This window comes from Rhagoletis pomonella, unplaced genomic scaffold, assembly GCF_013731165.1.
Source record: "Rhagoletis pomonella isolate Grant_MI unplaced genomic scaffold, Rhpom_1.0 Rhpom_scaffold_00003, whole genome shotgun sequence".
NCBI classification, from domain to species: domain Eukaryota; kingdom Metazoa; phylum Arthropoda; class Insecta; order Diptera; family Tephritidae; genus Rhagoletis; species Rhagoletis pomonella.
Genome location: NW_023458557.1, coordinates 47,101,593 through 47,116,929, shown reverse-complemented (window position 1 = coordinate 47,116,929; position 15,337 = coordinate 47,101,593). Strand labels below are relative to the sequence as shown.

Sequence of the window (15,337 nt, the reverse complement as noted above, 5' to 3'; positions counted from 1 at the left end):
TGGTTATATAAAATAAAACTAAAAAGTTCAAAATAAAATAATGTAAAAAAATATTTTAAAAAAACAAGCTTTTAACATGTGCAATCAAAGGAATAAAATAAAGTAGTGTAGCAAAAGATTTTTTTAGCAAGAAAATTTTGTCAAAACTGCACTAAAATGAATAAAATAAAATAAGTTAAGGTCTCGTTAAAGTTACTAAAAGCCATTTAGTGAAAGGAGTTACTCAAACTCTAATGAAAATTACTAACAATTTGTACTAATTTACTTCGTTTTTAAAAAAGCTCGTCGGCGAATTCAGCGGTCATGCATAATTGGTTAGGTATGTATGCATATGTATGTATGCAGGTATTTAAATGCCGGTTTGCTATTCGCGCGAAAAACTTTTTTAAAAACGAAGTAAATCAGGTCAAATTGTTAGCAATTTTTGTTAGAGTTTGAGTAACTCCTTTCACAAAATGGCTTTTAGTAACTTTAACGAGACCTTAACTTATTTTATTCATTTTAGTGCAGTTGTGACAAAATTTTCTTGCTAAAAAATCTTTTGCAACACTACATTATTTTATTCCTTTGATTGTACATGTTAAATAAAAGCTTGTTTTCAAAAAATATTTTTTTACATTATTTTATTAAGTAATAAATCTCGACTTGCTGGAAAAGAACCAGGGTTGTATTTTATTTTAACATACCTACATTACGGCTGTCATAATCCTGAACCCATTGACTAAGATACTTATCATCCAAATCAAAAAAGAAGATACAAGTGAATATGGTGCCAATATTTTCCCTATAAGTTAAGTTGCTTTGGTTCTGATATTATAAGCAATGTAGTTTTGTGGCACAATCCGTAGAACTGAATGATTGATGATGAAACGCTCAAGTTTTGAATTTTTAATTATAAACGAACCAATTTATCTTGGCAGTGACGTAGCTTGGAAAAAGCGGTGCCTTTAACGTGGTCTTGAATGTTTTCCTAACCACCATTAGCGAATTTTCGCATATCCTACAATGCACTTATGATAACTTTTGCCAATTTTTATATGCATAACCTGAAGATAATTTAGGTAGGCTGTCTTAAGTGAATCCATTCTAAAAGACTTACCCAACAAGGACTGAAAAAAGTGTTTCCCTGCATGCTTCCTAGAAAGGTGTTTCCTATTTACAATTTACGCGAATATACTTAACCCGGCGGGAGTGTGGTAACAAAATGTTACAAAGAGTATGTGGCAGGGTATGACATACCCGCATATAAAATATGCTCCAAAATGTATTTGACATAGAATTTGCGGTGAATTAAAGGTACTGTAACGGGCAATGTTGTAGTTCAGTTATATTTAATTATATGCAGTTAAACACTTTTATTATTACCAATAACTGAAGAAAAGTGAAATTATAAACTTTTCAAAAAAAAATTTTGGTACTTTTAAAAAATCCACCACATATTGAAGGGAAACAGTATTTACAAAAAAATACCGCATACTCCATACATATGGCTTTTCCACATATTGGAAGGTCCATTTATTTGGAATGAGATTCTATGAAGAATAAATGTTGGAATATTACATACCCAAGCGATGTTAGCAAGCTTGTAACTCGAGCACAAGCCCCAATGCGATCACGCCACAATTCTCTACCGCAGTGCTTTGGTTCCAGCTAAACAAAGCAACTAAACGTTTGAATAACTAGAGAGAAAAATACACTCCTATAAGTAACAGGATGGGTATGTCACACCTGGCCACATTCTCGCCGGGTTAAGTATATGTTTATATTACTTAGCATTAAAAATAAGATTCAATAGGCATTGCAAGTCGAAATAAATCTATTTGATATGAACCTGAAATAAATTCCTTAAATAAGTATTATTTTTATAAATTAAGAAAAACTTTAAAAGAACTTCTTCAAACGGCGTCCTACAAAAGCCCTTCTGAAAGCTCTTTTTTGAGTAGCGAAAGCAGAAGCCCTTCAATTTGTGCCGCTCCATACAAAAAATGAAGGAGAAAGGAGTAGCTTTCAGAAAGGTCTTTTGGATAAGATTTTAGCTCCTGATATTATCTACTGGGTAGTATTATGTATGACCCCTCAGTCGTGCACCTGATTAGGAACTTGCACTTTTTCGGCATTCGCCTGAAAAAAAAAAGATTTTAACTAAATAAACAAAACAGAATCAAAATATTCAACATGTTAGAAACAAAGTTTTGTTATCAGTTTTCGACTACTAATGACAGAAGGCTTAACCTTTTTTCGTAGCAAAAATCTGCTAAAAATTAGAGGAGCGTCTGCACTGACCTTCATTAAAAAATCAGGACAATTTAAGTGTGGGCCAGGACTCCACGACAATTTGTCTAAATCGGGACAAATACTATAAAACCAGGACGTCTGGCAGCCCTAACCTGGATATTAAAAAAAAATATAACATAATTATTGGAACGGAGAAAAATTAGATTTCGCTGGCCAACAGCTATTTATTTTTAAATATTTTCTTATAAAAATATAGTTCATTGTATAACAAATACCATACGAATTCGCATTTCAAACTTCAATTTTAGTATAATATAATAATTTCGAAAGCATTTTAAATATATTTTCAGAAATCAAAAATCGAATATGGGTCAATAATAATAATTGTACCTAAAATCTACTGACTGTACCTAACGTACCTTTAAGTCATCAAACGTCGGAAAAAGGTACAATTGTACCTACTTTTTCATCCCTGATTCGTGCGCGATCCATCAATCCATCAATGTCATAAGACGTAGCTGTTTAGCTCATCTGCTACGAAACTGCTGGCAACTGTTGAACCCAACAATTACGTCTTAGAAACGGCTTGATGAATATGCTGCCAAATGAACAGCTGATAAATGTAAACAAATGAAATTGCAACAAATAGAGATAGTTGCGCCGATACTATTTAGAATTCAACGCTGAGCGGCCGCCGTGTTGAAAAAATCGTTCAATGTTACAATGAATTAAACAGTGTAAAATTATATAGCAAACATCTTAAAAACATATATTTAGAAACGTGGTATTATTATAAAATATTTTAGTTACTTTATCACGTCAGTAATATAAAATATAATAAATTTGTTTGCAACTGCCACCTAACAAATCGGCGTTAAATTTAATATAACACGTTGAGTTCAGGTAGCGTAAAAAAATTTCTGGAAAAAATGCGGAAAGTTGCCAACTGTTGGGCTGAGCGTAACTACTCAACTGTGCGTTTCTAAGCAAACAGACTTATGAACGCGCCCAATTACTGACCGTGTGACAGAGCCCTTTGAGGCAAGCGATTTTTGAATCACCATTTACACGAGCGATTTTTCTTGAGCAATGTTGAATCGCGTAGTCTTTCCATGAGGAAATATAGAGTGGTACTTTTCCACAGTTTGAAAAAATATGTAATTCGGTTTTTTTTTCAATACCACACTCAAACGAAGCAAATGAGAGGATCTTAAGTATAAAGTTTGCTTCCTTGCACAAAGAAAGAAAACGAAAATTTTTGAAACTGAACTTCACATTAAAAGTAACTTTAAAATTAAATGTTTAGAATTCTTTGACTATTTAACCAAGAATGGAAATGATCTCATTATTACTATTCAAAAATGTCATAAATATAAAATAATTTATTGGCTCTTGTGTACAATGATGTTTACACTCATGTTGAAATGAATAACATTTTTATTTTTTATGAACTATGTATATTTTAATTATATAACAAAAAATAAGTACACTGGCGTTTTAAAGTATTATCTGTTACTTACATTCATAATTTCGCTTTGAAGAAAAGTGTACTGAAAAGTACTGATTTTTCAGCACTATGTTTCACAATAACATATGAAGACACTGTCGAATAATTGAAATCAAATCATACATCAAATCTATGCATGTCAACACAAGCAACACATGCGACACATGCGACATAGTCAGCATTATTAATTACATTTTATATACGGGAAGAGATTTTGTAATTTTTTTAAGCACCTATTATAGTAAAATGCATTAAAGAATTGTCTAATTAAAAATCTGTATATATTTTCATCCAAGGCAGGATCAAACAGTATTAAAAATATGCTGCAGAAGCACAACAGCGAACAACAGCTTGGCTAAGTAGCAACGACATGCTAAAACAGTATATTTGAGATGGAATGACATGGCATAACACCTTGTTTGAGTTGATATGACATAGCAATGCATGAAATTTTTGAAAAAGACATTTTTACAGAAAATGTTGAATTTTGCAGTTCTTTAATATAGGGTAATTTACTCGCCTGTCCAATTGAAAATGTTTCCTATTCTCATTAACTCCTATTTCCATTGGCTCTGTTAAAGGTTCATTGTTAAAACGGTTTTCGTTTGGATTATCATTAAAGCGGCGCACAGTGGGAGATTTTGTATGAAGGTGGGGAATTATTATTATTATTATTATTATATTTATTGTACAGGATAATGAATTAAACCTAAACAATGTGAATAAGCACTAGCGACAAAGGCCATCGGCTTTCAAAATAAAATTAATGATAATTGTCTACAACTTACATATCTACAAGTAGTACATAGGTAAATATATTATCACACTTCAAAATAGATATTTAGTTTCCATATGAATTTGATAAGGTTTTTTATGTTAGTAGTATTTACAGTTCTCAGTGTTTGTTCCAAATCGTTATTGCTTATTTCTTGGCGAATACTTTCAAGTTCGGGGCAATTTTTTATTATATGGCTTACTGTAAGGTCGTAGGTATTGCAATAGGGGCACGTAGGTGGTGGAGATTTGTCGAATAGATATTTATGTGTTATACGCGTGTGCCCAAGACGAAGCCGTGTATATATAACGGTGTGTCTTCTTGGTAGTTCAACGGGAAAATTAGGTGCTGACCGACCAGGGTTTATTGTTTTGTATCTGTTGCTGTAAGTTTCCCAGTACAGATTGAAGATTTCAAGTGGTGGTTGATAACTGCCCTTCTGATGTAATTTTTGCATAGTATATTGGTTAATTTAAGTGGTGATCTAGTTGCCATTTTAGCTGCATTGTCCGCAAGAGTGTTGCCCTGTATCCTAATATGGCTAGGCACCCAGAGTAGTTTGATGGTGTGTGGGTTTGCTATTAGAATGTCCCTTATTTCGGATATTATTGGGTTGGACTCATTCACATTTAAAACTGATTGAAGTGATGATAGGGAGTCCGAGCAGATTTTGTATTTAGCACGCCTGTCTTTGGCTATGCGGCTAGCGTGGAGGACATAATAATTAAGGTACCACAATAAAACTTAGGGAATATGTAAATAGAATACCAACAATGGATGGTGTGGAAAATGGGCTAAATGTGACAATAAACACACCCACTTTTCATATAAGTGTAATTTTCAGAAATATGGAGGCGAGGAATTAATTTATAATTGGAGTAAGAATTAAGGTATCTCAATAAAACTTAGGGAATAAATTAACAGAAGACCAAGAATTGATGGTGTAGAAAATTGGATTGGCGAAATCGCACATTAATCACGCCCACTTTTCACATAGTAGTAATATGAAAACTAAGATAAGGTCCAATTTTTGACTGCTTCGAAGGTGTTGGATCTGTCATTTCCACAATATCTGATAGTGGACACCGAAAATCGATTTGCAAGCCAATATTCGTTTTTAGGAAAGAAAAACTTCTTACATCGTGTTCCGTATAACCATTTTATAACTTATGGTAATTTCGTTTCTACCAAAAAATGTCGCATTTTGTTTGCCCCTTTCTCTTTTTGTGTTCGATTCTAAAATAAGGGCAAGCGGTAAGAACATTTTGTGTTCGTTTCTTAAAGTATCACACTTTTATAAGGCAAAAAAGGCACATTTTCTGCCCAGTGAAGGTTTGTCAGTGGAGATGGTTGCCCTGAAAATCAGATGGTTGCTTAAAACGATAATATTATGAAATGAGTGAAGTAAACAAGGAAAAGAAGGCAACATGCTCTTTTACAGGGTTGAGTTTAACATCAAACACATTTTGCACCGTGCAAGGACTTTACTCCCGAATCGCCTACTCAGTCCAAAGTAGCACTTGTTGGCAAGAATGATTCTGGGTTGAATTTCCATACTGACATTATTATCGGTGTTAATGCTGGTTCCCAAGTAAACCAAATTCTCTACTTTCTCGAAATTGTAACTGTCAACAGTGACGTGGGTGCCAAGGCGCGAATGTGCTGACTGTTTGTTTGTTGACAGGAGATACTTCGTCTTGTCCTCATTTACCTCCAGACCCATTCGCTTTGCTTCCTTATCCAACTTGGAAAAGGCAGAACAGACTTCGCGGTTTTTGTTACCGATGATATCGATGTCATCGGCATAAGCCAGCAATTACACACTCTTGTAGTAAATTGTTCCTGAGCGGTTCAGTTCTGCAGCTCTTATTATCTTCTCCAACATCAGATTAAATAAGCCACATGAAAGAGAGTCGCCCTGTCTGAAGTTTCGTTTGGTGGCGAACTGCTCGGAGTGGTCTTTCCCAATTCTGACGGAGCTGGTGGGATTGCTCAACGTCATTTTACACAGCCGTATCAGTTTGGCGGGGATGCCAAATTCAGACATAGCGGCGTATAGGCAACTCTTTTAGTGCTGTCGAAAGCGGCTTTAAAGTCGACAAATAGCTGGTGAGTGTCGATTATTTTCTCGCGGGTCTTTTCCAAGATCTGGCGTATTGTGAATACCTGGTCTATGGTGGATTTTCCAGGCCTAAAGCCACACTGATAAGGCCCAATCAGTTCATTGACGGCGGCGTTCAGCCTTTCACACAATACGCTCGATAAGACCTTGTAACCTTTGCTTAGAAGGCTGATCCCGCGGTAGTTGGCCCGAATGGCGGGGTCGCCTTTCTGGTCGTTATTGTCGTACCTCGTCGTGGTCAGGCGGAGGACCATCGACTCCGTCATCATCAACTGGGGGCTCGGGTTCTTCTTCTCCACAACTTTCCGTGCTGCTACAATTCAGTAGAGTGGAAAAGTGTTCCCTCCATAATTTAAGTACGTTCTGAACATCGGTAACTAGGTCGCCATTGTTGTTCTTACAGGAGTACGCCCTGATCTTGAAATCTTACGTAAGTCGCCTAACTCTCTGGTAAAATTTAAGACAATAAGAATAAAAATTTAATCCAAAATACATTCAAATACAAAATGCATTTACATAAATATGTACGTAATATATAAGCGTAAGCATTGTTTTTTTTTTTTTGTTGTTTACTCCTGGCATGGATCGTAGCGCATCACTGGTTTGACAACTCTTCCGCTGCGTGTTTTAACAAGTGATGAATCAGGACTGCATTGTTTTTTTTTTTTTTTTTTGTTTACTCCTGGCATGGATCGTGCGCATCACTGGTTTGACAACTCTTCCGCTGCGTGTTCTAACAACTGATGAATCAGGACTGTCTGAAGTCGCAGCCGCCTCGTCAGATGGGTTTTGATTGCGGTCTACCTGGTTTGGAGATGTTTGACGTGATTCAGCTGTTGTCATCTCTGGCAGTGATGTGTAGATTGAATCCCGGGTGTTAGAGTGAATTGTCGCGTTGGTTTTTCTAAGATGGATAGTGTTACGTCTATAGTGCTTGTCATTGTCGGTTTCGACTATGAGAGAACGAGGATACTCTGTTTCTCTTATCACCTGGGCTGGCTTCCACTCACGATGACCCTCTTTCATCAATACTCGATCGCCTACTTGCAGAGCTGTTTTTTTTACAACTGTCCGATCGGCGTATTCTTTTTGTCTTAAGCGTTTTTATAGCTGAAGCGATATATGATTGACAACTGTGTGTTCTAACTGCTCTTTATCGATTGGTATTGTTGTTCGTGTATTTCTGCTGAAAAGTTGTTACGCTGGCGATTTTAAGTTATCGTCTCGTTCCGTATTTCTCAGCATCAGCAGTGCTTTATATAAATCTGTTCCATCCTGGGAACATTTTTTTAACAGGTTCTTTGCAGTTTGAACATTTCGTTCGGCGAAGCCATTAGATCTTGGGTAGTGTGGCGACGATATCCGGTGCTTAAAACCCCAGTTGCGTGAAAACTCTGAGAATTTATGTGACTTGTACTGTGTACCGCCATCACTTTCCAATATTTCAGGGATTCCATGAATAGAAAACCACTGCTTTAAACACTCTATAACAGTGCTCGGCATTCTAACACATTCAAACAATTCAATAAGTGAGACTGTGTGCGTTAAATGCACTGCTCAGCTTCCGCTCTTCGTATACAGTGACGAGCAAAACTTTAACATGGTGTAACACTTTTTATTTCAGCCACCGCTATCTTTCCAAGTTCTAACGACATTCATACTTTTGTTGTATATTCTTATTGGTACACCTGTACTTCCTCTCTCATAACGAATTGAAGTCAATCCAACAACAATAATAAAACCAGCAGACAAAAATGTAAATAAAGGCATATGTTACAGTTTTGCACTTGTATATTTTTAATAACTTTTTGACAATTTTCACGAAAAAAAATTGTTAACACAATTTTCAGTATACTTTTGCTTTTTTTTTGTTCCTGGATTCAATTTGGCATACCTTATTTGTATCCTTGGTTGGCTTTCATAGCTCATGTACTCCATTGGACGGACTTGCATACTTAGTAAGATGCGCTTTTAGTTGATTTCGCAAATTTTCGACGAGATTCATATCCGCAGATTGTGGAGGTCATTTCAGAACAGCAAATTTTTGCTTTTGCATCCAGTCTTTGCGAACATATGCAGTATGTTTTAGGTGATTTTTCAGCAGAAACTCTCATTTTTCGACTATATCTTGCAAATTTTGTTGAAATATGAACAGATAGTGTTCCTTACGCATAATGCTTACTAACGGACCAACAATATTTTTGAAATACAACCCCAAACTATTATTGACCGACCACTGCGATTCACAGTTTGCCTTACATGATGCGCTTAGGCTTAATTTGGGTCTTTGATCGAGTACCATGCCCGGCCATCTGATTGAAAGCGATTAATTTAGTCATGTCAGACCAACTAACCTTCAATTAAATCTTAAAGATGTGTTTTTTATTGCATTCTGTAAGGCCTAACATATCCCAATAGGCAACGGTCCGGTTTTCGTGCGATCCGGCAAAATGCTACCACTCTCGCACATATTTTTTGATAAAAATTCTTTTTTCTTCATTTATTATGCCTTTGCGTTTAATCTGACAATTCTTCGCCTCGCTGTCTACTGAATTGCATTCAATTTTAATACCTTAATCGCTTCTGTAATAGTGGCTGCAGCGCTACTTGCTACTAAGTTCACAAGATATCGGGCCGTCATATTTTTTGGCAGACTTCCTTTGTCCTTAGTAACACTTTAGGCTATACTTTTCTCAGTCTTAACATTTTCATGTGGCGAGCTCCACAATTTTTTGCCACTTTTCCTACGGTCCCGCGTTTCCGCAGTAAATCTATCATTTACTTTTATGTTTCCTGATTAACCATATTATTTACTGGTAATCACTTCTTGAATAAATTACAATACAGAAAAAAGTCATCTGACTTCCAACTAAGTAAAAGATAACTGTAAAATGCAAAACTGAGAGTTAGTGCAAAACTGTAACATTTGCCTTAATTTACATTTTTGCCTGCTGGTTTCATTATTGTTGTTGGATTGACTTCAAATCTTTTTATGAGAGAGGGAGTACGGGGGTATCAACAAGAATATACAACAAAACTATGAAAGTCGTTAGAACTTGGAAAGATAGTGGTGGCTGAAATAAAAAGTGTTACACCATGTTACAGTTTTGCTCTTCACTGTACGTGTGAAACACAAATGTTCTCAGAGAGCGCTTAGTGAGCTATGGCCTGCCTGCCGACCATTGCTCTATAACCTCATTTAATGTTGACGACGTCAACCTTTTAAAATCAAAGAAACCGGAGTAATGGTCGGCTAAAAGCAAGTAATCATGGGCTTTGAAGCTAAAGATATCCGTCGCTACAATTTGAAATGGGTATACTGGCACCGGTTTCAAAATGAGTGGTTCTCGAGTCTTTGACCTTTGTGTTAGCTGGCATACTGCACACTTATCAATATAAAATTTGATATCATTTGATTGACCATGCCAATACAGCGAGCGCCTGGCTCTAGATAATGATTTAGTTACTCCCGCATAGCCTGTCTGTATTTGCTGCAGCATTTTCGGTATTAATGATTTAGGAACAATTATTTTGTTAGCCTTGAAGAACAATCCTTCATCGAATGTTATTTCGTTTGTGAATGTAGCTTATTTTCGCATAGGTTTTTGCAACTGCAGGCCATCCCTCCAAAAGTACTTTCTTCAGCAGGAGTATTTCTGCATCCTTCTTCGATTCATCAATAAATTGGGTTTGAAGTTCTTCTGATATAGACATCGTAAGTAAGGAGTTGACGTGATAAAGTTCTTCTTGATCTGTCTCAACACTTTTACAATCACGACTCAGAGCATGAGCAACTGGGATTTTAGTGCCTTTTATTTAATTTACAGATGGAGAATAAGCGATAATGTCCCAAAGTATCCGCTTTAACCGCAATGGCGCTTTGTGTATAGGATTTTTGAAAATAGTTTCCAGCGGTTTGTGGTCGGTTTCGATTGTCAGCTGTTTACCATAAACTTCTTCTTCTTATTTGGCGCTGTAACCGCCTAAGCGATTTTGGCCGAGTCCAAAACAGCACGCCAGTCATATCTCTTCTGTGCTAACTGACGCCAATTGAAAATGCCAAGTGAAGCCAAGTCCTTCTCCACCTGGTCTTTCCAACGCAGAGGAGGCCTTCCTCTTCCTCTGTTACCAGCATCGCGGCCCGCGTTGATTATTTTCAGAGCAGGAGCGTTTCTGTCCATCCGAACGACATGGCCAAGCCAGCGGAGCCGCTGAATTTTAATTCGCTGCACTATGTCTATATCGTTGTAAAGCTCATACAGCTCATCGTTAAATCGTCTGCGATATTCGCCATCACCAACGCGTAAAGGTCCGTAAATCTTTCGCAGAATCTTTCTCTCGAAAACTCCAAGAGCCGCCTCATCAGATGCTTTCATTGTCCATGCTTCCGCGCCATACACCAGCACAGGCATGATGAGTGACTTATAGAGTGTGATCTTTGTACGACGAGAGAGGACTTTACTTCTCAATTGCCTACTCAGCCCAAAGTAGCACTTGTTGGCAAGAGTGATTCTCCGTTGGATTTCAAGGCTGACATTATTATTGGTGTTAATGCTGGTTCCCAAATAAACGAAGTCGTCTACTTTTTCAAACTTGTAACTGTCAGCAGTGACGTGGGTGCCAAGACGCGTATGCTCTGACTGTTTGTGTGCTGACAGGAGATACTTCGTTTTTATTTATTTATTTATTTATTTCAGTCATCGAAACAGAATTTCTTACAGACTATGATCATGTTTTGATATTTAATTAAACAGTGCAAAAAGGCTTAACTTAAAACAAGAAAGGCTAACATTAAAATTAATTTGCGGAGCGAATGTGTTACAAAGGCGAATGATTCTGGCTATCGGCTCGTTATAAGAGTAAAGCGACTTATGTGAACCCTCAATAAACTTTCTGGGATTTCTGAGATTTATATTAGATTCTTGTACTCGAAAAAGAACAAATATTTCTGGGCAATCAATATTGCCAGATAAAACATTGTAAGCAAATAGCAGCGACAGATACGACCTTCTGTCCGCTAGAGATTGTAAGCCAAGGAGTTTCCTCCTTGATACGTAACTTGGAATATCATTTTCAAAAAACACTCTTTTCATAGCAAATCTGGTAAATTTTCTTTGAATCATCTCTACTTTATCAGAGTACTTTGTGTAGTATGGGTTCCATATAATCGCCCCATATTCTAAAATACTCCCTACCAAAGCAATATAGAGTGTCTTCAGAGTCATAGGGTCCTTAAAATCTTTGGTGTTCCTAATTATGAAACCTACCATCGAATACGCTTTAGATGAGACCAGATCAATATGTTTTGAAAAAGTTAATTTGGTGTCAAAGATAATTCCTAAATCCTTAATTTCGGATTTACGCAACAAATCAACGCCATCCAGAGAATAGTTGAAGGTATGGACATATGCGCGGCGGCTATAAGAAACAACGCAACATTTGCTAATGTTTAGGCTTAGGTTATTGACGGTACACCAATTTAAGAATATGTTTAAATCTTGCTGGAGTTTTTGGCAATCAAGAAGATTATTGATATTGAGGAATATCTTAACATCATCTGCGAACATTAAGCACTTGGACGATATGATATGCGACGGTAAGTCATTTATAAAAAGTAAAAACAACAGAGGGCCAATGTGGGTTCCTTGAGGAATGCCTGATGTGGCATAGACCTCAGTGTTCGAGCTTATTGAGTTTATTATCACCGATAATTTTCTACCAAGAAGAAAACTTCTGAAAAAGTTCAGTAAAGTGCCGGAAACACCAAATTTGTTGAGCTTCAGTAATAGAATGTTATGATCAACTTTATCAAAAGCTTTTGAGAAGTCGGTGTATATGACATCGAGCTGCGAATGTTGTTCCATTGCAGTGATAATGTGATTTGAAATAAGAGACAGATTTGTTACTATTGATTTCCCTGGCAAAAACCCATGTTGGCAGCCGGTTAGGGCATGCTGAACATGTTCGAGTAACTTTTTGTTAAGTATGTGATCGAAAATTTTAGGAAAGACCCCCTGCTTTACAATAGCTCGATAGTTGGAGATGAGACTTTTGTCTCCAGATTTGAAAATGGGTTCAATTGAACATGACTTCCAACGGTCTAAAAATGTTCCCAGGCGTAAACATGTCTTAAAAAGTTTGGCGATTGGTTTAACAAGGGAATCCACACACCGAATGAAAAATATTGGGGGAAACCCATTAGTGCTTTGTCCTCGTTCACCACCAGACCCATTCGCTTTGCTTCTCCATCCAATCCCGAGAAGGCAGAACAGACGTAGCCCTTGTTTTTACCGATAATATCGATGTCGTCGGCATACGCCAGCAATTGTACGCTCTTATAAAGTATTGTGCCTGAGCGGTTCAGTTCTGCGGCTCTTATTATCTTCTCCAACATAAGATTAAAGAAATCACACGAAAGGGGGTCCCCTTGTCTGAAACCTCGTTTGGTATCAAACGGCTCGGAGAGGTCCTTCCCTATTCTGACGGAGCTGGTGGTATTGCTCAACGTCATTTTACACAGCCGTATTAGTTTCGCGGGGATACCAAATTCAGACATCGCGGCATAAATGCAACTTCTCTTCGTGCTGTCGAAAGCGGCTTTGAAATCGACAAATAGATGGTGTGTGTCGATCCTATTCTCGCGGGTCTTTTCCAAGATTTGGCGTATTGTGAATACCTGATCTATGGTGGATTTTCCAGGCCTAAAGCCACACTGATAAGGTCCAATCAGCTCGTTGACGGTGGGCTTCAGTCTTTCGCACAATACGCTCGATAAGACCTTGTAACCTATGCTTAGAAGGCTAATTCCGCGGTAGTTGGCGCGTATGGCGGGGTCGCCTTTCTTGTGGATTGGGCAGAGCACACTTAAATTCCAGTCGTCGGGCATGCGTTCATCTGACCATATTCTGCATACGAGCTGATGCATGCACCTCATCAGCTCCTCGCCGCCGTACTTGAATAGCTCGGCTGGCAGGCCGTCAGCTCCAGCAGCTTTGTTGTTTTTCAGCCGCGTAATCGCTATACGTACCTCGTCATAGTCAGGCGGTGGGACAGCTACTCCATCATCATCGACTGGGGACTCGGGTTCGTCTTCCTCACTACTTTCAGCGCTGCTACCATTCAGTAGGTTATAAAAGTGTTCCCTCCACAATTTAAGTATATTCTGGACATCGGTCACTAGGTCGCCATTGTTGTTCTTACAGGAGTTCACCCCGGTCTTGAAACCTTCCGTAAGTCGCCTAACCCTCTGGTAGAATTTTCGGGCGTTCTTCCTGTCGGCCAGCATCTCAAGCTCTTCGCACTCACGTATTTCGGCCTCTCTCTTCTTATTGCGGCAAATACGTCTCGCTTCCTTCTTCAGTTCCCTATAACGGTCCCACATGGCTCGCGTTGCGCCCGATCGCAGCGTGGCCCTGTAGGCGGCATCTTTTTTCTCTGCGGCTTCTTGACATTCCTCATCGTACCAGTTGTTCTTTCGGGCTCGCTGAAATCCAACTACTTCTTCGGCGGCGGTACTTAATGATCGGGAAATGTGGTTCCACTGCTCGCGTACGTCGGATTGTTGAAGAGTGCTCTCAGAGAGCAGGTGTGTGAGTCGAGTGGCGAATAAATTGGCCGTCTGTTGTGATTGCAGCTTTTCGACGTTAAGCTTTCCTTGCATTGTTGGGCGCACATTTTTTGCTGCACAGAGGCGGGTGCGTATCTTGGCTACAACAAGATAGTGGTCCGAGTCGATGTTTGGCCCTCGGAGTGTACGTACGTCCAAAACGCTTGAAGCATGCCTTCCGTCTATCACAACATGATCGATTTGGTTTCTCGTTTTTCGATCTGGAGACAGCCATGTAGCTTGGTGGATGTTCTTATGCTGGAACCTAGTACTACATATTACCATATTTCGGGCCCCGGCGAAGTCGATCAGCCTCAGTCCGTTATCGGACGTTTCGTCGTGGGGCTGAATTTTCCGACAGTGGCGCCAAAGATCCCTTCCTTGCCCACCTTGGCATTAAAATCGCCAAGCACGATTTTGACATCGTGTCGGGGGCAGCGCTCATATGTAAGTTCCAAGCGCTCATAGAAGAGATCCTTGGACGCCTCATCCTTCTCTTCCGTCGGGGCATGGGCGCAGATGAGCGAGATGTTGAAGAATCTAGCTTTGATGCGGATTGTGGCTAGACGTTCGTCCACCGGGGTGAACGCCAGTACTCGGCGACGGAGTCTCTCTCCTACCACGAATCAAACACCGAATTTGCGCTCCTTTACGTGGCAATTGTAGTAGACGTCACAAGGCTTCACGCTTACTTTTCCTTGCTCCGTCCATCGCATTTCTTGGATGGCGGTGATGTCAGCCTTTGTCTTCCCGAGGACATCAACAAGCCGGGCAGAGGCACCTTCCCCATTAAGGGTCCGGATATTCCAGGTGCATACCCTTAAATCATAGTCCTTTATACGTTTGCCGTGGTCGTCATCAGGAAAAGGGGGTCTCATCCGAGGCTGTTTGTTCTTTTTCATTGGGCGGGGTTTTAAAGTGGCGGGACCCAAACCCATCGCACGCGAAGTTTTACGCCTTCTCACTTTAGCTCGCTCCCAAACGGGTGTTTGGTTGCTACCCAGAGGATACGTGTATATAAATATCCGGACGTTGTGAGCTGCGATTTGAACCGTACGCACAAGAATCGCTTCTGGCCACTCCCAGGTGAAT

At 38.9% G+C, this 15,337-nt stretch overlaps 1 long non-coding RNA gene across 1 annotated transcript in view; it reads left to right on the top strand.

Annotated features, from left to right (window-relative positions):
* Positions 1-2,625, top strand: part of LOC118735259 — a 39,437-nt gene extending 36,812 nt beyond the window's left edge. Inside the window, exon 3 of the long non-coding RNA XR_004992552.1 lies at positions 2,586-2,625. This is a non-coding gene — a long non-coding RNA (uncharacterized LOC118735259). The remainder of the gene's footprint in view (positions 1-2,585) is intronic.
* Positions 2,626-15,337: the final 12,712 nt, after the last annotated feature.